Source organism: Elgaria multicarinata, chromosome 5, assembly GCF_023053635.1.
Source record: "Elgaria multicarinata webbii isolate HBS135686 ecotype San Diego chromosome 5, rElgMul1.1.pri, whole genome shotgun sequence".
Lineage (NCBI taxonomy): Eukaryota > Metazoa > Chordata > Lepidosauria > Squamata > Anguidae > Elgaria > Elgaria multicarinata.
The window spans coordinates 96,201,973-96,227,308 of record NC_086175.1 but is presented as its reverse complement, the minus strand read 5'-3'; positions in this window follow the sequence as shown (position 1 = coordinate 96,227,308).

Below are 25,336 nucleotides of genomic sequence, written 5' to 3'. Positions count from 1 at the left end.
TCAAAACTGTGGATTTTACCATTGTAACCATCTTTGCTGTGCTACGTGTCTTTCAACAAGTATGTATACTGCCTTGGGGTGGCTGGATTCATATAAGATAGAACAGACAGTCAAAACTATAAATTGTGCATTAATAGGGATGGACACAATGAATTAAAATGATTGTTTCATCTCCAAGAAGCTTGGAGGGATTGGTTTTTGGTATTTGGGGAGAATAGGGGGCAGCTAAGTAATATTACATTTAGGTGCTGGATGTAATTTAGAATATTTCAGGTTTGTGTAAGATTCCTTGTAATTAACACACTCAAGAGTTTGATCCTCGTGGCCACATTCCCTATGTTTAACTGCTTTTCTTGCTCTAGTCCAAATCGATGCTCCTGCATTTTGCCCATGGAAAAGTGGGATTCAAGGGGTTGGATTGCAGTTTGGTGTAGCATAGCTTAACTGGCTCCTTGGGGGTTTACAATGGCATACCAAACTGTTAGCTTCATCCCACATACCTTTTTCCTTCGAATGATACCCTACAGCGCTAAGCTGACGTTGTTGTTGTTGTTGTTGTTGTTGCTAGCTAAATCACACCCTGGCTGGCAGCGCTCCTAAGATCCTTTGCATACCAGGAAAAGGGTTTAAGGCGGGGGGGGGGGGGAATGTAAAAAAATCATTAAAAATTAACGGATGACCCAATCCACTTCAAATTTGGTATGCTTAAAGCTCTCCTTACTATCTATTACTGTGCCAATTTTGATGTCTTTAAAACTTACACAGATGTAAGCATTTGTTTAGTTTGAAGCTTAAGAGTATCAAATCCTGCTCCTGCACCCCCAGTGGCCACTTGGAAAACAAATGATTCGCTCCAAAACTAGTAGCAAAATAGGTTGCGTCTTTTGGCTTTAAAGCACAATTAAAGCAGGATGCATGGGAGTACTTCACAGTCAAAGCAGATTATAAACTGGAAAACTTCAGAGTACTTCACAATAAAAGCAGATTATAAACTGGAAAACTTTAGAGTCCTTTGCACGCAATTCGCAGTGATTGCACAGTATAACACTGGTGTGATAAAGCTCTGTGATCAGACCACTGAGGGAAGTTTCTTCCCATCACTTCATTATGAGCATAATGTAGAAATACTGTTGACTAGGTTGGAGAAAACACGATCCACTATGAATTCTTAAGATTTTGTAGACTGTGCCCACACACTGTCCCTTCTTTGATATTTCATAGAAGAGCCATTGTGAGAAGCTGCATCCCATAACCATATATGCCAACATCAACATTGGAGGAGAATGGTTAGCCTAGGTCTCCAAAGGAGATCCACTTTGAATCACACACCTCCACACAGGTCCACAGCTGGTCTTGTGAAGTGCTTCATACGTCCTTTACCTTGCACTTCTTTTGAACAAAGCGAAATCAGTCAAGATCAGCTCCTTCAAGAGAGAGAACTGAAGGAGCCCCAGACCTTTTACCTGAGAGCTGTTGGTGTTACACCTCCAGCTGTTGCTGTTATGCATGAACTACCCATCTGGCCACAGTAGCCTCAAAGTCATTTGGTGCTTTGTAATAGAAAGAGAAAAAAGAAACAGAGTGCAACATGAGAGGAAAGACTCCCATTTGCGAAGGATGGGCTATCACACATGAAGCTATTCAGAGTTCATCGTGTGAAAAATTTATTAGGGATGATTCACAGAACACTTCAATATTGTTACGTCAAGTGGTGGCTTATGAATCACTCCTTTGCAACATATTTCCTCTAGAGATTGACGTTTGTGGGATGCTATGGGTGAGATACTTTTCACAAGTACAGCGCTTCGAATGTGTCATCCATATTGCAATTTAAATAAAACTCTGCTTGTATGTATGGGCTGCATCTCCCTCCCTAATGGTGTCCGACATTAGAAATCCTGTGCAGTTTTGCTGGTTTAATGATTTTATTGCTTCAAACATCATAGACATACATACCACAAAATCATTACATAAAATACAAACAGAAATACAAACATAAAATACACACGGAAATACAATTTATTTTATTAAATCCTGTGCAGTTGTATTGAGATAACCTACCACTGCAATAAGCAGGGACTTTTAGCCGTCACAATTATGACAACATAAATAGCAAAGTTAACGCCTGGAAACATTGGTATAGGTGGCAAACGATAGCCATAGAACACGCCTGAAGTGGAGGGATCAGACACCCCCATGACAGTGAGGGGTTCCTGGACAATTTCTATGCTCTTTTTAATATAGTTGCACAAGCGAAGCTTTGGAAAGGTACGCTGCCTCTTTGAAAATTAGCGTAGGAACTACAGGTAGTTCGTATTATTTTTAAAATTATATATAGAAGTGTATGTATACATAAAGTTCACCAGCCTGCATTATGGAAAGGCTGATGATGAAGTTCTGAGCAAATATTGTATTATGGTGCATTTGGTTTTGTAGACCCCTTCTTAGATTGTTCTCGTTTTGCTCTACAAAAGGTGCCTGTGTATATAGTTCCTTTGTATTGCTTTCTGCAGAGTCCCTTATATATTTGTTATAAGAATAAATGCTATGTAGAATATGAAATACAGAAGTTTTACTACTGACAATTAATCCTGTAGCGCCACTAGCAAAATAAAGGCTGATTTTTAATTTTTTTTAAAATTCCGTATTTATATTATGTATGGGTTACCGCCTGAAGAAATGTAATGCAGTATTCCTTCTCTTTGCCTCTTCTGCAACAATGTTTACTCTTCACTATAATTAACTAGCAGGTAATAAAGTCTATTTTGTGTTTGGAAGCCAAATTGTGTACTAAGTTCTTAAATTCACCATTGCTGGGGGTAAAAATGCTAACATTCCAAACCAGGCTCTTATTTCAAGCGTGATGTGTACACACACACACACAGAGAGAGAGAGAGAGAGAGCATTCCCAGGCATTCACCACAATAGCGGAGGTAGAACCATGAGCACTAACAACTTAAATGAACTTAAATGCTTTCTGGGGGGAAAAGCTCCATTGGAGCACTGAAACCTTGGAACAAAATGGATCAGGAACAATAGCTATGGAGGCTGGTAGTTCCAATGTCAGTGGGGTGGTAAACCCATTCCGGGTTTTAGTCAGAACTCTCAGGAGCTTTCCAAAGTGCACCTTGGATAGCTCCTTTAGAGTTCTGACAGAATCCCAGAATGGATTCACTCCCCCACTGACATCGGAACCACCAGCCTCTCCTTCTCCATGGCAGGTGGGGGCAATCTGCTACCCTCAGATTTCTTGATGAAAGGAATCTGTTGAGACCTTTGCGAGAGAGTTCTGTCATTCCCATGGCAGCCTGGTGACCATAGATGAGGAGGGTGTGAGGAGAGAGAGAGAATGGAGTGACAGAGAGGGCAAGAAGGAGGTCTCACCCAATTTTGTCTCGACCCACCACTGCTGGCTTCAGTCCCATGCACTACTGAAGCCTCCAAGTGATTGGAAGACCCCGGGTTGAGAAGGGGAGTATGAGAGAGGGAGAAAAATCTCCCTCTCTTCACTATCGTCATAGCATGCATAGTATTATACACCTCTGTCCAGTCCCTGATATTCACTAAAAATCCCCAAACGTTGGGAAATGTCATCACAGAAGAGTTGCTGCAGCCCTTGGGCAAGACACCCTCAGGGGACTCCCTCCCTCAATGAGTCGACTTTCTCACCACCATTGTCAGCAGCTGCTGCTGCTGCTCCTCATTCTTTTTATCTTCACTGCTACTACTTGCTAGACAAGGAGACAGAAAGTGGGCAATGGCATTTATTACTCCCCCTTCTCACCACCACCATTCATTCATTCATTGCATTTCTATACCAACCCATAGCCGAAGCTTTCTGGACAGTTTACAAAGATTAAAAACCTTTAAAACTACAGTATATGAAGTGTAAAACTATTTGGATAAAAGGATATAAACACAGCAGACACACATATCTAAAACCATTTTTTTATACAATTATCAAAAGACAATCCAGGACCTGATTAAAAACTCTTTATATGCTGCCAAGTGCCTGAGAGAAGAAGGTAGTTTTTGTCATTGGCCATGCCCACAATGGTAGCCATTTTGTGAATCAAGTTCCCCTGATGGCAGCCATTTTGAGAGAGAATCCACAACGCTCGCTCAGAATTCCAACTGTGTCCAGTGGCCTAAAAAGATTGGGGACACTCACACTCTCTATGACAAAACACCCAATTCCCCAAAAGATAATAATGTTTGAGCCAGGCAGGCCTTATCGGGGAGATGGTTCCATAATTGAGACACCACCCAGAAGGCCCTCTCCCTTGTTGGAGGCACCTGGAGGAGGGCCTTAGATGTTAAATGTAGCATACGGGTCGGTTCATGCTGGGAGAGACGCTCCATTAGGTATTGTGGTCCTGAGCCATATATGGCTTTATAGGTCAAAAGCAACACCTTGAATTGGGCTTGGAAACATACAGGTAACTAGTGCAAGAAGGCCAGAATCGGTGTTAAATGTTCAGACCTTCTTGTCCCTCTTATCAATCTGGCTGCAGGTGTTTGGGCCAGAGCAAGGGGCAGGTGAACAAGAAGGTTGCAACAGTGAAAAAGGAGCAACTTCAGGGAACTTGTCAGTGGGTCTCTGCTGAGGTGTGGGCCCTTAGCAGGTACCCCAAAACATCCCTGAATCCCACTGTATTGGTTAATGATTGACTGGTCTGCAATATTCAATTCTTGGTAAGATGATGGGAGTATGTGGTGACTTCTCAGCTCCAGGGATTTCTGGATGAGGTGATTTCTGGGTGATGGGATGTGTGTCAGGGGGTCTAGAAGGCTTACTTGGGACTCTTGGAGAGCACCAGTGTACCTGCGGGCACCATGTTGACAACCACTTATCTAAGCCATCTCAGACTCCATCTGTAAAGTTAGCTTTATTTATTTTTGCTCCAATGTGCATCACTTTATAGTTACTTACATTGAACTGCATTTTGCCATTTTGATGCCCATTCTCTTTGAGACCTATTTGGAGAAATCCTTTTGGAGCACTTAGCAATCCTTTTTTGTTTTAACAACCCTAAATAATTTGGCATCATCAACAAACATGCCACCTCACTGCTCACTCCTAATTGCATATCATTTATGAACAATTTAAACAGATCCCTGTGGGCCCTGCTACTAACAGCCCTCCACTGAGAGAATCTGCCATTTATTCCTGCTCTCTGCTTCCTGTTCTTCCTGATCCATCAGTGCACCCATCCTCTTACTCCATGACTGCCAGATTTACTCAGGATCCTTTGGTGAAAGACTTTGTCAAAGCTTTTTGAAAGCCCAAGTATACAATATTTACTGGTTCACTCCTATCCACATGCTTATCGACAGTCTCAAAGAACGCTAAAAGGTTAATGAGATAGAACTTACCTTTGTAGAAGCCATGTTGATTCTTCAACAATTTCGTCTTCGAAGGAAGTACATTAGTGCTTGTCAAATCTTAACACTGCAATAGCATTTTAGTCCCTAGGTACAATCTGAGAGAAAGCATCACAGCCATCTCACAAGATGAAATACCATTATCACTCTGAGTTAACTTTTAACATGGAGAGAACAGAGTGAACCATCTTCTTCCATAAACAAAGAACCAGGAAGTAGTGACAAAATTCAGCAGCAATGCATGTATTGATGTAGTTTCCAATGTGGTGCCCGTGGGCACCAAAGGTGTTCTCATGAACACTTCTCTTGGCACTGCCAGGCTCTCTGCTCCTCCTGATTTTGATTGTATTTCTTAAGACCTTTTAAAATAAATAATTGGGAGACTGGCTAGCTGCAAAGTTAAGTACTGTGCTCCAGTGCCATCTTTCTTTGGGTTCAAAAGAGTAGCTTTGTGTTTTGGAGCTTAGGTCCTACTTCTGCCTTGTACTTAGGTTCCTGAGCAAGATCATTTTCTTTTACCCTTCCTATTTTGCCTTCTGGGAAGTGGGTGTTTTGTCAGTGGGGGAGTAAAAAGAACTCCGTAAGGGTCCCCATTTTTTTAGGCTGCTGGACACAGTTGGAATTTTGAGAGAGTGTTGTGGATTCTCTCTCAAAATGGCTGCCATCAGATGGACTTGATTCACAAAATGGCTGCCATTGTGGGCATGGCCACTGACAAAACAAGTGCAAAAGCAAGGAAAACCCCGTGGGGGAGTAAAAAGAAGCCAAAGGCAAAGGTAGAACCAGGCAATCTTCAAAAGGCACTGTAAATAAACTTTTGTAAATATTTCGTTTTGAAATTCGTTTGTATTGGCAGTGTAACCTAGTTTGATTAACACAGCAGGGACCAGTAGAGTCCATTAGAAATAAGCACACTGACCAATGATGTTACGAACAAAGTGATGTAATCAGAGCCTATATACTCAAGAGGATCCCTTTGTTCAGGGAACTATTAATTTGCATTTTGCACTAGAGTTCCATGTTGCAACATCTATTCATTAATAAATTTTAACTTGCATTCTCCAACCTGGTGTGTTCATTGGCAAAGTACACACTGAGGGAGTGACCTACTCAGCTCTCAGTTTTGAGAGCCAACAAAACCATTATGAATGTGGAATAAAAAGCAGGAAATAACACTATGAAAGCAGTATAAGGAATGTGTTCTGTGCTCCAACAGTTATCAGTGCATTTCAATACCGGAATAAAGTAGTGTCTGGGCACTGTGAGCCCAAAACTCCCAGGTTCAAATCTGTCAAAAAGAAAAGAATAAACGAAGGATAGAATAATAAATAAACTAATAAATAAGCTCGAAGCAAAAGATTCTAGTAAGTTTAGTTAATTACAAAGGCTGTAGCAATGAGTTTTGTTTCCGTATTCAATCTCAGTCAAGCACCTTTTAGCAAATTTTTATCCACAAGATGTATCATAAACTGGGTTCAGTAGTTTACATTCCTTTAAGACCAGAAGTATCCTTATACTTTAAAAAGATACTATCTATTAGGTGATACATTTGCTTGAAGTGTTAATTCCTTTATTGAGCTAAGAAATGAGATTGGTTTGACAAACATGAATAATTTATTCTAATGTGATTTAAAGCCCTTTGAAGTGTGAGGTTTGTAACATGTACAGCTCCACAACAATATGTGGGATTGTCTGGATGATCCCTTGAAGTACATTATTAATTAATTAATTAATTAATTTTATTACATATATATACCGCCCCATAGCCAAAGCTCTCTGGGCAGTTTACAAAAGTACATTAGTTAACAGGTGAAAAACCCATTCTTTTTCTGAGTTGCAATGGGCATCACTGAGACTCACTCTGGTCCATATTTAATAAAGGAATCTGTTGTTGTACAAAGACCTCTTCCTACTGCTTTCCATATGCAACTCAGGGAAGCGAATCAAGGAGGAAGCCCTCTTGAGGAGTTGTTATTTCCAAACTGTGTGGAAATAACATGTGAAGTGTGTAAGTGCTGGTGCACACAACCTGCCTCCCCAGCTCCACTCTTGACCTTCATGGGTTCAACGCAAAGTTCTGAAAGGAGATTCTAAGCAAATTCAACAAAATGAACTTAGCAACCTCCCTGAAAGCTGGAACCCTGCATTACCAGGGTTCCTGACTTCAGGAGCTTCTAAGGACATTCAGCTGAACGCACAATCTCATTTCTGAGCTACACATTGGCCCCATTCAGAAGACACCTTGAACTACGGCTTTAACCATGGTAGTTAAGCCAGAAAGCTGGGCTGTGTTCAGAAGACACCCTAAACCATGGCTTTAACTATGGTGGTTAAGCCAGAAAGCCTTATTCACCATGGTTAAAACCATGGTTTAAGGTTTCTTCTGAACACAGCCTGGCTTTCTGACTTAACCATCGTGGTTAAAGCTGTGGTTTAAGGTGTCTTCTGAACAGGGCCATTGAATGCACCAAGGTTGAGGCGCAGGTAGCATGCAGGGGACACTAGAGGCAGCGACTACAATACCTGGAGGCAACCATTTGAAGTAACAGTTTGAAGTACTGATGGCAGCTCATAGGTTAATAGCTAAAAGTTTGAAAACTACAGAGCTTTTAATATTGACGTCTTAGAGCTTCTCTAAATGAGTGATTTATAGAATACTCATGATTGGGTTCATTACACAATGTTGTCAGCATCCAGGGGCCCTCCCATACTATCCCCTGGAAATTGTGGATTTAAAAAAAACCAGAGGTAATGTTGGAATATACTCGATGTTACACTATAATTATGCCAACAGATGGTGCTGTCTTATTAATGTGAATTGAGCACATGGAGCAAGCAGACAGAGGAAGTATTCGATTTCAAACCACATGGCCATTTGTGTAACGGCACCCATCACATCAAAGAAAGAAAGTGGATGCAGAAAGCCACAGTAAGGCAGTACAATTTGTTTAAAATGCAGAGAAGCCCTTAGTACATGGAACTGCGGGCAGTTTATAGTGAAACTTCTCCTGCACATGCCAGGAAATAGCGACCAATTTTGCTATAGTGCAGAAGAGTCGCATTTTCTGAGGATTATTTTATAATGGAAAAAAATGGCAGAAGGAGTGAGAGATGAACAAGAGATGCAAAAGAAGATCACTGTGTGGTCAAAATGAACCCCAAACAAATGTGAGTGGCCAGTCATGAGCATGCTATAAAATGCTCATCTGAAGAAGCTCTAGGAACACAGAGGTCATGCCAGAGGAGGTGATGGCTTTGTAGCATGGACACCGTTCTGCTCTGAGTGCTAGGCCTGGCTTTCAGAATGGCACGCTTCTCCTATGTGTTCCCAAGCAGGAATGAAGCCCTCCTTTCCATGTTACATTGGAGTATTTGGCAACAAGGTGATTTTCACCACTCCATCCTCCTTGTTGCTGGTGTTTTTTCTAGACAGCCGTATAGAGCAGTTGCGCTGCCAGGGTAGGACCAGAGCTAGTGAGGACACAAGATATTGCATATCCCAGCCTCTCCCTTGTTCACTCATCAGAACACCCCCTTTTTCTCCCTCTCCAAAGTCACATTTGTGACCTCGGGAAGTTCTTTCTGTGGTGGCTGTGAGCAGCAGGGGAGTGATCAGAACACAGAATCCCCCTCCTGAGGACATAGCAGTGTCTATGGCCTCGGGAGGTGGACTCCTCAGAAGGAAGTCTCCCAAAATTCCTGTTGTCCCTGGGGTGCTCTTTCAGGATTGTGCTCTAAATATAATTTGCTATTATGAAGAATCATAAGGAAAATCTCCAAGCAGCCAGTGGATTCCTCCCATATTTTTGCTTGCAAAGTAAAAGGGGCGGGGGGGGGGGGGTGCAGAAATATACGTTAAATATTCTATTCATTTCTTTTTGCATTTGTTTGTATGTTTGTCTTTGCATCTGGAAAATTAATAACACCCTTAAAAAAACAAAAGGAAAAGGGAGTAAAGCCTAATAGGGCTTTTGAGATACACCCATGATTTTCCTTCAGATCCCACTGTAGTCGAACTCTAAAACCAACGATAGCCAGGTTGACCTGGCATGGATTCCAGCGGGCTTTATGGTCATCACCTGTTTGCTCTCACAGAGGCTTTGATGGCTCTAAATTCTCCGAAAGGTTTATCTAACCATTGCAAAGAAGAGCATCTAGTCAAACTAAAGTGGGGAAGATCCTCTGAGTTCCACGGCTCTGTGGTTTTCAAAGCTGTGAACGGCTCTGAGGGGATTCTTTGTCCTGACAAATGGATGAATTATTAATGCCTTCACAATACAAGGTGGGGAAAGATCTTTTTACATCCTCTGACACCCAGAAATATAATGAGTCTTTCTGACAAGCCGCCACAGCAAAGCAACAGCTAGAACATGTGGCACATTACAACCGCTTATAAATAATACATGCCTATTAAAACAAAAAGTTGAGGGAAACAGTGCAGGATGCAGACTACCATTGAGATTACAGTTAAACCTGATTCATCCAGACCTCCCATTTATGAAGCCTTTGATGCAACAGGCCTGGCTTTATGTCCTTTGGTAGCTGCGGAGAAGTAATCTTCCTAAGTATTGTTGGTGTTAATCGCTGACTTTGATATATTATCTCTATTTCCTTATTGCGCACTGATTCTCTTTTGTGGAGGTCCCCAGGGTTGCAGCTAAATTATTGGGGCTCATTTTTGAAAATAGAATCTTAGTTTTATTTCTGATCTCTGTTGGGTTTCAGAGTCTCCTCTTTCCAATAGGTCCCACCCAGAAAACTCAGGGCATGTGAAAAGCAACATCTGACGTTAGCTGGCCACTTATGAATCGTCAAAAGAAAGGAAATGCATCGCCAAAAAAGAAGACCAAAGATAACTGTGATTTGCATAACATTTGCATATGCTAATTTATATGTATAGATGCAAATTTAGGCATAATTATTCTAATTTAAATAGAAATGCAGTACATCTAAGCATAGTGTGGAAGATTGTGGCTGGGTGACGTGTGTGCCTGCCTCTTCCGTCTGCTGTTCAAGTACTGCTTCCTGCTGATGGGGAAGAGTACTTATGGTTCTATATCTTTACACTGCAATTGGCCAGGACAGTCCTTCAAACAGAGAACGGTTCTCTGGCAGCCTTTCAAATAGAGGACTGTCCTCTGTAAAAGAGGCCACCTGGCCACCTTATGAGACATGAAACTGAATGTGTGGAGGAGTTCAGACATGCGCAATCCCCTTTCCTCCATGAATTTAGATACTATTCTTAGGTCCAAACAATTTATGTTTCAGCAAGCTGAACCAGGCCACCAGCTATGCACTGTGGCCAGACAGGTTGAGGCTGGATAACCCCTTTCTCTGTGTGTGCTCCCATGAGAGATTTATTTATTTATTTATTTAAAACATTTATATCCCGCCCTATATCAATAAGATCTCAGGGCGGCGTACAGATAAAAGCATATAGTATAAAACAGTAAATACACACAGCTAAAAACAAATTAAACCATAAACCAAGTTAAAACAATATATAATTTAAAAGCAGTATTAAAACAGTTAAAACAATGTGTCAACTTCCCAGGCAGGAAGCAAAACCAGGAGGTTTATTGAGGCCTGGTCAGCTGCCTCATCTTAGTGCAGAGGTGTTGAATGTCTTTCAGCCCAAGGACTGAATTCAGTTTCAAAGAAGCTCTGAGGGCCGCATTGCAGGGGTGGGTGGGACCAAAGGCATACATGGGGGGTCTCGAGGTGATTTCCCAACTAGGCCCAAACCTGCATAGCTGATTGTATCACGTGCCTTCAAGACTATGCTCTGAGAGCAGGTTAATGAATAATTCATGTTGTGGAATGATGAGGGGAGCAGGAATGACAGAAATATTGTGGTCTAGAAGGGAGTTGACAGAAGAACAGTTGTCATGTTTGCATGAAGACCTCTGTTTTCAGCTCCTGAAACAGAAACTCTGGGTTATTGGAGCAAACCTGTCAACAGCTTTGCTGGTAGACTGCCAACCTTGGTATTTCTTTATTGCTAGCATTCCTTTTGTCCTGTCTCCTTCAAACTGCTGCACAGTGTTTCTTTGTTCAGAATTCCTGGATGATGTTATTGCCCTGTAAGCAAAGTTTTGCCAGAGCAGAAGTGTGAGGGGGAAAAGAGAGGGCACTCCTTACGGAGTTCAGCTGCATTGCAAGTGAATAGGAATATATTTCAGTCCTACACATAAATACTAGGGAGCAAGTCATATTGGATTAAGTAAAGCTTATTTCAAAATAAACATATTTAGGAGTGCACAGTAAAAAGCTTTCAAAAATGGGTAATCTGAAATCCACAAAAAACATTTAGAAGATGAGCAATATGCACTTGGTTCTTCAAACACTTACTTTACTACTTGCTCTTCTTAAAAGTCCAAACAAATTGGACTTACTGACCGTGTGAGAGACTCACAAACATTTATTGTCAGAACCCTTCATAAAAGTCAATTTGCTGTGGATGTCACTACTCAGTGACAATCACGAAGAAATTGATTATTTTAATACACACATAATATAGAGGTGTACAAAATTATGTATGGTGTGGAGAATGTGGATAGGGAGACATTTTTCTCCCTCTCTCAAAATACTAGAACCCAGGGTCATCCCATGAAGCTGACTGGAGGGAGATCTAAGACAAACAAAAGGAAGCACTTCTTCACACAGCGCATAGGTAAATTATGGAACTCACTACCACAAGATGTAGTGATGGCCACCAATCTTGATGGCTTTAAAAAGCAATTGGATAAATTTCTGGAGGCAAAGGCTATCAATGGCTACTAGCCCTGATGGCAATGTGGTATCTCCAGGATTTGAGGCAATATGTTGTTTAACATTTACATGAAGCTGCTGGGTGCAGTCATCCAGAGCTTTGGAGTGTGCTGTCATCAGTATGCTGATGACACGCACCTCTATTTCTCCTTTTCATCTTCAGCAGGAGAGGCTGTGGATGTGTTGAACCGGTGCCTGGCTGTGACAATGGACTGGATGAGGGCTAATAAACTGAAACTCAATCCAGACAACACTGAGATGCTGTTAGTAGGTGATTCCGCTGACAGGATGGGGGTAGTTCTACTGGTTCTGGATGGGATTGCACTCACCCTGAAGGAGCAGGTTCGTAGCTTGGGGGTTCTTTTAGATCCATCATTGTCACTTGAGGCTCAGGTGACCTCAGTGGCATGGAGTGCCTTTTACAAACTCCAGTTGGTGGCCCAGCTATGCCCCTATCTGGACAGGGATAACCTGGCTTCAGTTGTCCATGCTCTGGTAACCTCCAAGTTAGATTATTGCAATGCACTCTACGCAGGGCTGCCTTTGAAGACGGTTCGGAAGCTGCAGCTTGTGCAAAATGCAGCAGCCAGATTGATTTTGGGAACCAGAAGGTTTGACCATATAACACCTGCTCTGGTCCGCTTGCACTGGCTGCCTGTATGTTTCCGAGCCCAATTCAAGGTGCTGGTTTTGACCTATAAAGCCTTACACGGCTTGGGACCACAATACCTGATAGAACGCCTCTCCCGACGTGAATATACCCGGTCACTACATTCAACATCTAAGGTCCTCCTCTGGGTGCCTACTCTGAGAGAGGCTTGGAGTGTGGCAACGAGGGACAGGGCCTTTTCAGTGGTGGCCCCCAGATTATGGAACGATCTCCCTGACGAGGCCCGCCTGGCGCCAACACTGCTATCTTTCCAGTGCCAGGTTAAGACTTTCCTCTTTGCCCAGGCATATAGCGGCACATCTTAATTATCCACATGTTTAGTTTTTTTAATGGTTTTTAATGCTTTATGTGTGTATGTTCTGTGTTTTAGAATTTTAAATTTTGTATACTCATTTTTATCTTAATTTTAGAATTTTTGTAAACCGCCCAGAGAGCCCTGGCTATGGGGGCGGTATATAAGTGTAATAAATAAATAAATAAATAAATAAATAAGCAAGCCTGTGTGCACCAGTTGCTGGGGAACATGGGTGGGAGGGTGCTGCTGTTGCACCATGTCCTGTTTGTTCATCCCTGACCGATGGCTAGTTGGCCACTGTGTGAACAGAGTGCTGGACTAGATGGACCCTTGGTCTGATCCAGCATGGGACTTCTTATGTTCTTAAGGATTACATTACATTTGTATTGTCCCAGAGAAAGGTTGGGTTCACAGAACATGCTAATCCACCATGGGTTATTGTGTTGCCTGAACGCAGCACATTTTCTGCAGGGTGATGTGTTAACCATGCAGTGTGGTTTATTTTTCTTGAACAAGCCACCTTGAGAACCCATGGCTTGTTGTTGGGTTGTTCAGGGTGGTTAACAAGCCACACTGCATGGCTAACAAGCAACCCTGCGCAAAACGCACTGCATTCAGCAAACACGATAACCCACAGTTCAACAACAACCCACACTGGATTAACGTGTTATGTGAACCAAACTAAAAACTCATGGCAACTACAAAATCACAATTAAAAACCTGTATCATAATAATTAGAAATAACAATATGATACAAATCATATGCCAGGGGCAAATTGTGCCATTTTTTACCCCCTTCCTCTTTTGATCAACCATACATTTCTGCCCAAAATCTGGTCTAATTTTGACAAAGCTCACTGCCTTGGTATGATAGTGAGAACTGTCCAGAACACACCTGAATGCAACTATTATGTACCTAAACTGCTCTTAATTATTGGTTTCCAGAAAGAGGAGACCAGATCTGCCTCTCTCAGGTTTTGGCAGGTATGTTTGTGAAGAAGGTCTACAAAGACGTTAATTAAAACCATAGAAACAGCGTTGCTGTCAAGAATATAAAGCAGCAGGGGGTGGTGAAAGGCGGTGGGTTAACTGACAATATTCTTCAAGGGGATCATCTTCTAAATCATAGCCCAGAAGGAACTGCAATTTTTCCCTATCAGCCTCAGGATTGAACTGCACAATATGTTAAATAGTACCTAGCATGCGGCTTAGCTTTTCGTTTTTACTTACAAGAAAGTGCACAGAGCTGATCCAGATTGGGACCATTAAATCTTCTGTGAGGAGAAGATTTAAACCTTCCCCTCCAAGCCACTTATTTTCCTAAATTTCACCCCTGCCCAGTGATGCACAGGAGCTAAAACACCAAGAAAACAGTCTCTACTGCAACAGTCAGAGGGCTTGCTGGCTTGCTTGCTTCTGACTCTGCCTAATGTGTTTGTGTGTGTGTGTGTGTGTGTGTGTGTGTGTGTGAATTTAGGAAAATAAGCAGCTGGGGGTGGGGAAATTCAAACCTCCCCTAGTTATGCACAGTGAACAGTGCTCCTAATCTGGATCAGGCCCTGCACACTCACTTGTAAACTAAAAAAAGAAAGAGAGGCTAAACCGCACACTACACATTTGACTTATCATGTAGCTTAGCTCTCAGTCACGTGCTGCTAGAATCTGTATCATTACAGCGAGGAAGAGGTGATCCCAGACTAGCTGTGTGATGGAGTGCCCAGTTCGCAAACTGTCCCTTGAGCAATGTGCAAAAAGGTACATTTAATGAAACATGTCATGGAGTTTGGGTTCCTGAGCCATGTGGGAACACTCTCTCTTTAAGCATTGTAAACGCTGGAATGGGTAAACCAGTCTTGCTTTCAAAGGTGATGGCTTTCTGCAGCTCCTACTGCTACTTAACATGCCAGGGCTCATGATAAGGGACATGCTTTGCATTTTTGTGGTCTCATATTCAATCCCCAACATTAGCAAGTAACAAGTGGGAAAGATGGATGCTGAAAAGCCCGAAGAGCTACTGCCCATTAGATTTGGCAGAACTGGACTAGTTGGGCCATTGGCCCAATTTAGCAAGTGGCTTTGCAAGACTTTCACAAGAGCAAGTGCCCAATCTCAGAACTGTATACTTTCTTCCCAGGTGCTCCTCCACCCAGGACTCCAAGGTATACAGGCTTACTTGTCCTTGCATGCTAGCCTTCTACTTGTGAGCAGAAGAAATATGTGCAGGCTCATCAAATAAGCTCTTAAAAGAATAAAATAGCCACCCATAACCCAACATGTACATAAGATTTCCATGAGCTTAAGAGCACTGAAGCTGAACGGTAGTCTACGGCCTCAATTCAAGCTGAAGTTTAGTAGTTTATTATTATTTTAATTCCACTGATCTCAGTGGGGAAGTTAAATGTGAACTTAACTCTTGCCCATTAAGATCAATGAGGGCATCTTGCCCATAGATAATGAACCATCTTAAGCTTGTTGTCAGGAGAGAGCACTAAGGAAAGGCAGTGCATCATTGATGGACTATGGTGAAATCTTTCATTTCCATATAGTTAAAATTCACTTATCATCTCTAAACCAATTTCCATATTACATTTTCATACTCCCAAGTCCTGCTTTACATATTTTGTAACACAGGAATAGTTGCGCAAATACATTTTTCACCACGATGCAGCCTCTCATGTTATGAAATGCCCATGTCTCTATGTACGCACCTGGGTCTATGTAAGAATGTAATGTGTAGGTTTTAGAACTCTGTTTAATTTCATTTGTTAAAACAGATTTTAATCTATATCGCTAGTTAGCAATTATGTATCCTGCAGTATATTATTTCTGTGTTTGTAGACACTGCTGACATGTCAGCAATGTTTTTATAATTAATTTTTATTGTAAAATTTCAACAAAACAAAACAAAACAAAAAAGAGGAAAGAGAAAACATGATTGCTACATAGATTAGAATATATCAGTTTCAAGGCTTGCATATGAAATGTGTGTGTGTGAAAGAAAATACAGCTCTTTGGGAATTATACGTAACCTTCAACAAAACAGCTCAAATATCCATGTATGTCCATTCGCAAGTAGTGTTTATACACAACCCATTCAAATGTTGAAAGCATTGTTAGGTCCTCAATACATTGCATTATAGGAGGTGAGGGTTTATTCTTCCAATGTTATAATATTAGTCTTTTAGCTTTCAAAAACATGTGGATACTCTATTTGCACTGATTGTGTGCTAACTTCCAGGGAGCACTTAGGCCGTAGCTAGACCTAAGGTTTATCCCAGGATTGTCCAATACAAGGTTTATCCATGTAATAACCTCCTACCAAAAAGAGGCAACTATTGAATATTGTATACTCATGCTCAGCTTTTCTTGCTTCATGTGTCCCTTGCAGAGCTCTTGGCCCTCCCTTTCCAAATGAAAATGGACCATTTGTGTGGCAGCTTTCTTCCCTTATGCTTCTTCTCACTGTTACATAGTAATCCCTACTGTCAATTCATCCCTGCATCCCTGACTCAGCTGAATCACACCCTCTTTTCAACATTTTACAACCTGCTCTCATGTAGCTTATTACCATGTTCCTAACAACATCAGAATTACCTTGATGGATCAGAACAAAGTCCATCAAATACCTGGCTTGGAACTATCATTAGGCAGAGTGAAATGGCAGCTAACTTTGGGTGTCCTGAAAGGGAAGCAAATTGTTTGTTATTCAATTTACTATAATTGCTGCAGAGAGGTGTCCCAGGTTCCAAAATAACTTGGCCAGCCTGGGGTTGCACCATGACTCAGGAGAGGTGTCCATTTGCTTCTCCTCCTCAGCAAAAGGTTTTGGCCTGGACCTGGGCTAGATCTACACTACTGCTTTATCGCAGTATTGAAATGCACTGATAACCATCGGAGCACAATCCGCATTGCATATATTGTTACCATAATGTTATTTCCTGCTTTTGATTCCACATGCTCCAAAATACTGCAACAAATGCCATTGTATGTCCTATGAGATATAAATGTGCAAGAGGGATGTAGCCTTTCCATGATGGGATTGTAATGATATGACACAAGGTCTAGAACTGGCCCTGGACAGACCCTCTACATCTAAACCATTTCTGTGCTATGAAGACATGTTCACACTTACCCTTGCAGCAAAATATAGGGATGAATAAGATTTTTTCAGTTCACAAATGATCTGAACTGCTCCATTCACAACCTTGAACATGAACAGGACCACAATTATTGAAAAAAATATCCACACATTCCCAAAGTTGCAATTGCATTCCAAAAATGTTTGTTTTGGGTGCACATTTGAAATGCACATTAAAAATACATGCATTTTCACACTTTAGTCAACAGGGGAGAGTGCACAGTTTTGAAAAGTGTGCCATTTGGGGGGATATCTTGAAAGTGTGCAGAAATGCACACTTTCCCCATGTGAAATGTGCACTTGTCCCATTCAAACAAACCATAAAACAGGTCTCAAATGAAAATGGAAGCAAGCTGAGCCAAGTGAAGTAGCACAACACGGGCCATAAGATGGAAGTGTTGCAACGAAGCAGTGATTCAATTTTGTTAAAATGTCAGTTATAATTAGCAAGTAATCAGTTCAACATTGGTAAGTGACATTTTTACACATTTAAAACATACTGGAACGAATCCCTCAGTTATTTACCCATTTCTGGATTCAATGCTACTTCTGCAGTACCCACAACAAATCCAGGCTGATGACTGCACCACAGTCTGTGCGCTGCTTGATCATCAGCCAAAGCCTGCGTTCTGAGCAAGAGTCAAAGGCAGTACGTGGGCTCTGAAACAAGACAGGCAGAATGTTGTCTTCCACTGTGCTGAGACGTGCAGCGACACACGAGCTTCTGTTCCTTGTAATACTGAAGCCGGCAGCTGTTAACAATGAGAGGGATTAAAAGCAGAAATTGGTGGGGTGGGGGATGGTGGTGGTGGGGAAGATCTGATCCTTGACCACAATTCCCAAGTCTTGATGACTTAATCTTAACCCGGGCCAGGAGCAATGGCCTTATCTCAATAGAAATAAAAAGGGTTTTAGAGCGCAGATTAAAATCTTTCCTAGGGGAACACAGCAGGGCCCATAAAAAGGGGAAAGATGGGAGGATTGTACACTTAATGGTGCTGGCCCTGATCCAAATGTGGCAGTCCAATTCTGTGGATGAGGCAAGGCAATTGCACAATTAAAGGCTCGTCTGGAAGGTCTCCTGCCTGCCCCCATCTTCCTCTTCCTCTGTGGACTCAGAGTAGCTTACAATAATATTATTATAGGTTTCCTATCAGATTTCTGTGAATGGGACTATCCTGCGGCAACACCTGACCAGAGTTTGGGACTTGACAAAGAAATGGTTAAAGCTGGGAAAGTCTGGGATTTAAATGGAAACTAATCATTCAACTTCATGATAGAGCACCATCTTAGACTGTACTGAATAGGAAAAACGGGTTACAGAAGTGGGCCAGGCCTCCTCCACGAAGGGTGATGTAATGCTGTCTGTCTGTCTGTCTGTGAAAAAACAAAGAAGTGCAGCTGTCAAGTGGGACTAAGGCAGACTAACAGAAAGAGCCAAGTGGGAGTTGTAGTCCAACACACATCTTCAAAGTGTTTGGGGATCTGTGAGAGCCTAGTTTGGGTGCCTAGTTTCTGAAGTTCTGATATGAAAGCAGTGGACTTTGGCTGTTCGATGGAGTGTTTTAAACTGTGATTTCTCAGATGCTCAACCCTGTATATTTGTAAATACATCAAATATTGTAATATCCCATAGAGTTAAGGCTATCAATGGCTGCTAGTCATGATGGTTCTGTATTACCTCCAGTATCAGAGCTAGTATGATACAAGTGGGAAGATGCTACTGTGCCCATCTCCTGCTTTTTGGCTTCCCAAAGGCATCTGGTTCGCCACTGTGGGATCAGAATGCTGGACTAGATATGCCTCGGGTCTGATCCAGCAGGCTCTTCTTGTGTTCTTAGGACCTCTTTCAAGAGGAAACCAAAGCTAAGCAAGTGTTGTGCCCGTGAACTGTCTCACTGCTCGGAGAAGTGGAGTGTGGTCACAACAATATGTTTCTCAGGCCATAGCTAGACCTAAGGTTTATCCCTGGATCATCCAGGGGTCAAACCTGTTCACCTAGGTGACACACAGGGGATCCAGTGCTCAGGCAGGGGCAAACACTGGATGATCCCAGGATAAACCTTAGGTCTAGCTGTGGCCTCAGTTTCCCATTAAGGCAGCTTACAAAGCAAGACCTGTGTAGCTTCAGTGGTAGAAATGATGTGATGTGCCTTCAAACCAATTTTTGGCTCTCTGAGATGCTCATCCAGGCATCACTGACCTTTGCAGGTCCAAGTGGTGATATGGATGGTGACACTTATACGCAACACATGCTACTAGAAACTGTGTCGGAGTTTTGATTATTTATTTATTTATTTTCACCTCAGCATCCAGTATTCCCCTCTTCTTATGGCTATGGCTGCACTTCTATACACACTTATCTGGGAGTAGAATCATAGAATCATAGAATAGCAGAGTTGGAAGGGGCCTACAAGGCCATCGAGTCCAACCCCCTGCTCAATGCAGGAATCCACCCTAAAGCATCCCTGACAGATGGTTGTCCAGCTGCCTCTTGAAGGCCTCTAGTGTGGGAGAGCCCACAACCTCCCTAGGTAGCTGATTCCACCGTCGCACTGCTCTAACAGTCAGGAAGTTTTTCCTGATGTCCAGCTGGAATCTGGCTTCCTTTAACTTGAGCCTGTTATTCCGTGTCCTGCACTCTAGGAGGATCGAGAAGAGATCCTGGCCCTCCTCTGTGTGACAACCTTTTAAGTATTTGAAGAGTGCTATCATGTTTCCCCTCAATCTTCTCTTCTCCAGGTTAAACATGCCCAGTTCTTTCAGTCTCTCTTCATAGGGCTTTGTTTCTAGACCTCTGATCATCCTGGTTGCCCTCTTCTGAACACGCTCCAGCTTGTCTGCATCCTTCTTGAATTGTGGAGCTCAGAACTGGACACAATACTCTAGATGAGGCCTAACCAGGGCCGAATAGATAGGAACCAGTAGGTTCCATTGAATTCGGTGGGGCTTATTTCTGAGTAGGTATGTATAGGATTGGACTGTAAGAAATACAATCCCAGCTACTTCGGTTTATTCAATAGCCATCAAGTTATTTTGATTTTAAAAAAGAAAAAAAAGTGCTCCAGCAAATGTTCAGTGTGACTAAGAACATTTTATTTCTCCATATCACTTCATCCTGATGCTATATATTATCTCATTTCCATAGTTACAACATAGAGAATTGCCATGAAACATCTCGCAAACTTTAATGAAGAGGGAGCTGCATTTCATTAGCTGGTATAAAGACCTTTCCTGTGCGATGCAACTTACAATTACTTTATAAAGTTCGCTGAGCCTCTTCCCACAGTAAAGACGTTGGCAGTTGAAATAATTCCATATTTACTCACCTTCAAGAAATTCACACAAATAAATGGCTTCCTTCCCTTGCAATAAAAATGTTACAGCAGAAGTGCACGTTGCTGTCTTTCATTTTAAAGTTGCCTTCTTTGCATATCATCAGAATAGTCCCTATCTCAAGGCTACAAGATGGCTTTCATTATGAATAAAGTTTGTTCCCATTCATATTTCCCTGAACCTGTATGACATAGCCAAGGATTCGCGGGAATGTAGTAGTAACAAGCAATTAAATTTCTTGCAGAAACTAAAAAAAAAAAAAGAGTAAAAGAATACAGGTGTCTAGAAGCCTGAGACACACATTTGAGGGGCACCAGTTTGAAGAATACTGGCATGTACTGTTGGGGAGCAGGAAATGGGACCAGAACTTGTTTGCATTATTATTATTATTATTATTATTATTATTATTATTATTATTATTATTATTATTATTATTATTTGGTAAAAGCTCATCTAACCAATTATCTATCTTCATAAAGACAGTGAGTGTTAATTGTGGTGAGTTTAATGGGAAATTGTAGAAGTAGAGCAGCCTTCCCTGATCTGGCACCTTCCAGATGTGTTGGACTACAGCTGGCTGTGCTGGCTGCAGTGGACACATCTGGAGAAGGCTGAGAAGAGCCTCTGCCCTAATGAATCCTGTGGAGGCCTCTAGATGGGTGGGCACCATCTGTTTTTTATCCTTCCCTTCCTCTCAGTTGTGCAGAACATGGTCCCCCTCTTTATCCTCACAATCCACCTATCTTGTAGGGTGGGTTAGGTTGAGGGACAGTGACTGTGCTTCAGTCACCCAGTAAGATTTGGTGGAGATTTGAACTCATGATCTCTAAAGCACAAGTATAAAACTATTGTGGTGTAGTGGTTAGAGGGTTGGACTGGGACTTGGAAAACCTGGGTTCTAGTCCCCACTTGGTCATGAAGTTCACTGGGTAACTTTGGGCCAGTCACTGATCTCAACCTAACTTATCTCACAAGGCTGTTGTGAGGATAAAATGGCAAATGCAGTTCAGTGTAAGCATGTGTAAAATGATGCAAGTGGGAACAAAAAATCCCAACTTCAAGTATAACCTGATGGGATCTGAGCTAAGAAAGAGATCTTGGGGTTGTGATGGACAGCTCGATGAAAATGTCAACCCAGTGTGCAGCTGCTGTAAAGAAGGCAAACTCCATTTTAGGCATCATTAGAAAAAGAATTGAGAATAAAATTGCCACTATCATACTGCTTTATAAAAAAAATCTATGGTGTGACCACACTTACAGCAGTAAGAAAAAGTTTGTGAACCCCAATAATAATTATGGGAATTTCATAGTTTTACCATGATAACCTTCATGAATCAAAACCAGTCCTTTTCTAAATATCCAATAGGGTTTATATTAACCAATTCCTTATCTTGCGACATAAAATGATATATAAAATAGGCAAACAATGGAGTCAGGTTATATGCAAAAGTAAGTGAACCCCTGGTTGCATCCGCTCAGTTAAAGGGAATAATTGGAATCTAGTGTTTAAGAAATTAGGTAGATCTTCCAGAGTGAGTTTGATCTTATAAAAGGATCAGAAACTTTATGAATTTGGTTTTTACCATATGGTTGTGTGGAAATACATCATGCCGCATAAGAACATAAGAATAGCCATGCTGGATCAGACCAAGGGTCCAACTAGTCCAGCATTCTGTTCATACAGTGGCCAACCAGCTGTCAACCAGAAACCCACAAGCAGGATATGAGTGCAGCAGTGCCTTCCCATCCATGTTCCTCAGCAACTAGTGTCCATAGGCTTATTGCCCCAGATTACTGGAGGTAGCATAGAGGCATCAGGACTAGTAACCATCGATACTAGGAATTGATCTAACCTGCTCTTAAAGCCTACTTCTGTGGGCAGCTGGTTGGCCACTGTGTGAACAGAATTCTGGCCATGATGGACCCTTGGTCTGATCCAGCATTTTCATATGTTCTTACTTCCAAAGCAAACTGTGTTGTATTTGGAGTTTATAGCTCCTGGGAAAACAAATCGTTTCTGAAGTAAAGGCTGGGTGCAGCTATTAAGGTTGTACAGTTCAGACCAAGGAACACTTTGCGTGGCAGACACAAGAATAAAGAGACGGCACACAGAACTTTGGGTTTGAACAGGGGCCACATTTATTCAAGATCTGCAAAAGGGGGAGTAATCCTAACGGGTATCCAGCCTGGCCTGCACACAGGCCTTGCTACAACGCAAGGGCAAGCATTCTTGTGCAGGGGGTTGGCACAGCCTCTTTCGCCCTCCCCCTGGCCATCCCCTTACGGGGTAGGGAAACCTTCCCTTGTCACCCCCCAACCCAGGCCACTAGGCTCATGGTAGGGTGAGAAAGGTCGGCCTCAGAGGTAATCGTTATCTCCCAGCCTGACCACAAGGCTCAACACTGGGAGCCCTCGGGAATTACCTGTCACTGAAAAAAGTGCCTCTGAATGCTCACCATTCCAATCCCTCTGGATGCCCGTTCCTACCTGCCAGTAATGAAATGTGACCAAATTAGCTATCCGCCGAATCAACCTATTTATTCTCCCCGGCTGTCTTACAGTGTGGAGTAGGTGAAAAAACTCATGGCAAATTCAGAACGTAAGTAAAAAATTCCTACTTGGTCCCCTAATGGCAACCAGCAAGCTCACACTGCATACAAGGAGGGAGGGAGAGAGCCACACAAAGCAAAGAGGGCTGGGAAGGGTAAGTGCCCAGTTTTTATCCCTTGGGTTACTCCTCCCAGCCAAACCCAAATGCCCAATCACCATTGGGCACGCCTCTTCCCTTTCCCTGCCCACAAACCTCTCCCCATGCCCAGGCTTTGCTGGACATGGCAGAATGATCCTTCTAATGATAAACGAGAAAGGTGGGAAGGAAAGCCGTAGAGTTGCAATCTACATCAAAGAGTAGTTAGAAAAAGAATCTAGCGGAGAAAAAGAACAAGTTCCCTTTTGTCGATTGCCTTCCCTCCCTGCCACTGGTTCAGATGATTTATCCCCAACACTGTTGCTTTACGAAACTTCACATTAAGACTGTAACACATACTAGAGAGGAATGTCCACTGACACCAGTGAGGTGTCTTTCTAAGCTTTACAAAAATTAACCCTTCTATTTATGCATCACTGAACTGCATGTTCTGATAATTCAGTATCTAAATACCACCACAAATACTTTACCTTTTTTTCCCTTCTCATATTCGTACTACAAACTCTCCTGACAACACATTCATGCTGCTTCTCACACCTCCAGAACATTCTGCTATTAAGAGTTTTTTTCACACAGTATTTGCCACGAGATCAGAAACCCACAGTTTTCTCCCACCCCCACCCCTGCCACCCCACCCCAATTTCATTCCAGGAAGGTTGGAATTCAAAGAAAAATTCAGAACAATGTTACTGAACAGTTCCCAGAATCTGTTGTGAAGCCATGGACATTAAGCAGGTATGAATTGAGTTTCTGTGCCCATCCCCATCTCCTGCCCCTCCCAGCAATGGAAGCCTAACCTGAAATGAAGGTGTCCCGACATCGCATGCAACCGATGAATTTTTGGTTGTATGGCGATATAAACACATCTCTGCGAGCTCAGAAAGACATCTCTTACAACTTACCTGCAAACACTGTTTTTCTGTCTTCCCTATTCATTTTAACCAGTATTTTAATATCTCTATCATATCTCTGCCCTTGACTGCAACACTAGTAATGTCCATTGCCTTACATTTTATTCTTTAAGTGCATTTTGAACATTTTGTATAACAAAAGCAACAATGGCAAGTAATAGCCATAGAGAATCCTAGCCCTGTGAGATCCTTACGTGTGGGCGGATGGGATCAGGTATGCACAATAGTAGACCTGAAATCAAGCTATAATCAAGACTATTTTTTGTTGTTTTGTTTTGTTCCCAGAAAGCTGTGTATAAATATAGCACTTGAGCTTAAAAATGATAGTGATTTATTTATTTATTTTACCAGTCCAATGTATGTGGGCTGGTCAGGTTTCATCTTGGCACAATCATTATTCAAAAGCTGCAGATCTGATGATGTGATAGTTTTCAGCAGAGCCTTCAATCTTTTTGTCAGCTAGACTTCCTCCTCCTCCTTTTCTTGTCTAACCATTTGTTATGTACACCATAGTTTCCAAATACATATTACTCAGGCCCAAAACAATATCTAGCATTGGCATCTTTTTCATTTTATACTCTAGAGGAGGCACTGGGGACCCAATCCAGACCTTAAAATCCTCACATACTAGGATCCTGATCTGAATCAGGCTCTTGGCACCTACCCCAGAGTAAAACGTGGGGTGGGAGGAAATGGAGCTGCTAGATGTGGATTTTAAGACAAAACAGAAGAGGAGTTATGAAGGGAATGAAGGGGAAACTATGAAGGGAAAACCAAGAGGGAATCTACACTAGTATATGAAACGTTTTCACAGGCGTTTTATTTATGACCGATTTAAAACGTAGCTACACTGCCTCTCCTCCCCACCACCTCGCTCTCCTCCTTCCTTCCCTCCCTCCATCCCGCTCTCTCTCTCTCTCGCTCTCCCTCACTCACTAGCGTTCTCTCTCTCTCTCTCTCTCTCTCTCTCGAGAGAGAGAGAGAGAGAGAGAGAGAGAGAGAGAGAGTGGGATGGAGGGATGGAAGGAAGGAGGAGAGCGAGGTGGTGGGGAGGAGAGGTAGGGAGAGAGGAGAAGCGGCTAAGCGAGCAACTCCCGGCAGCGCACCACAGACACTGACTCGT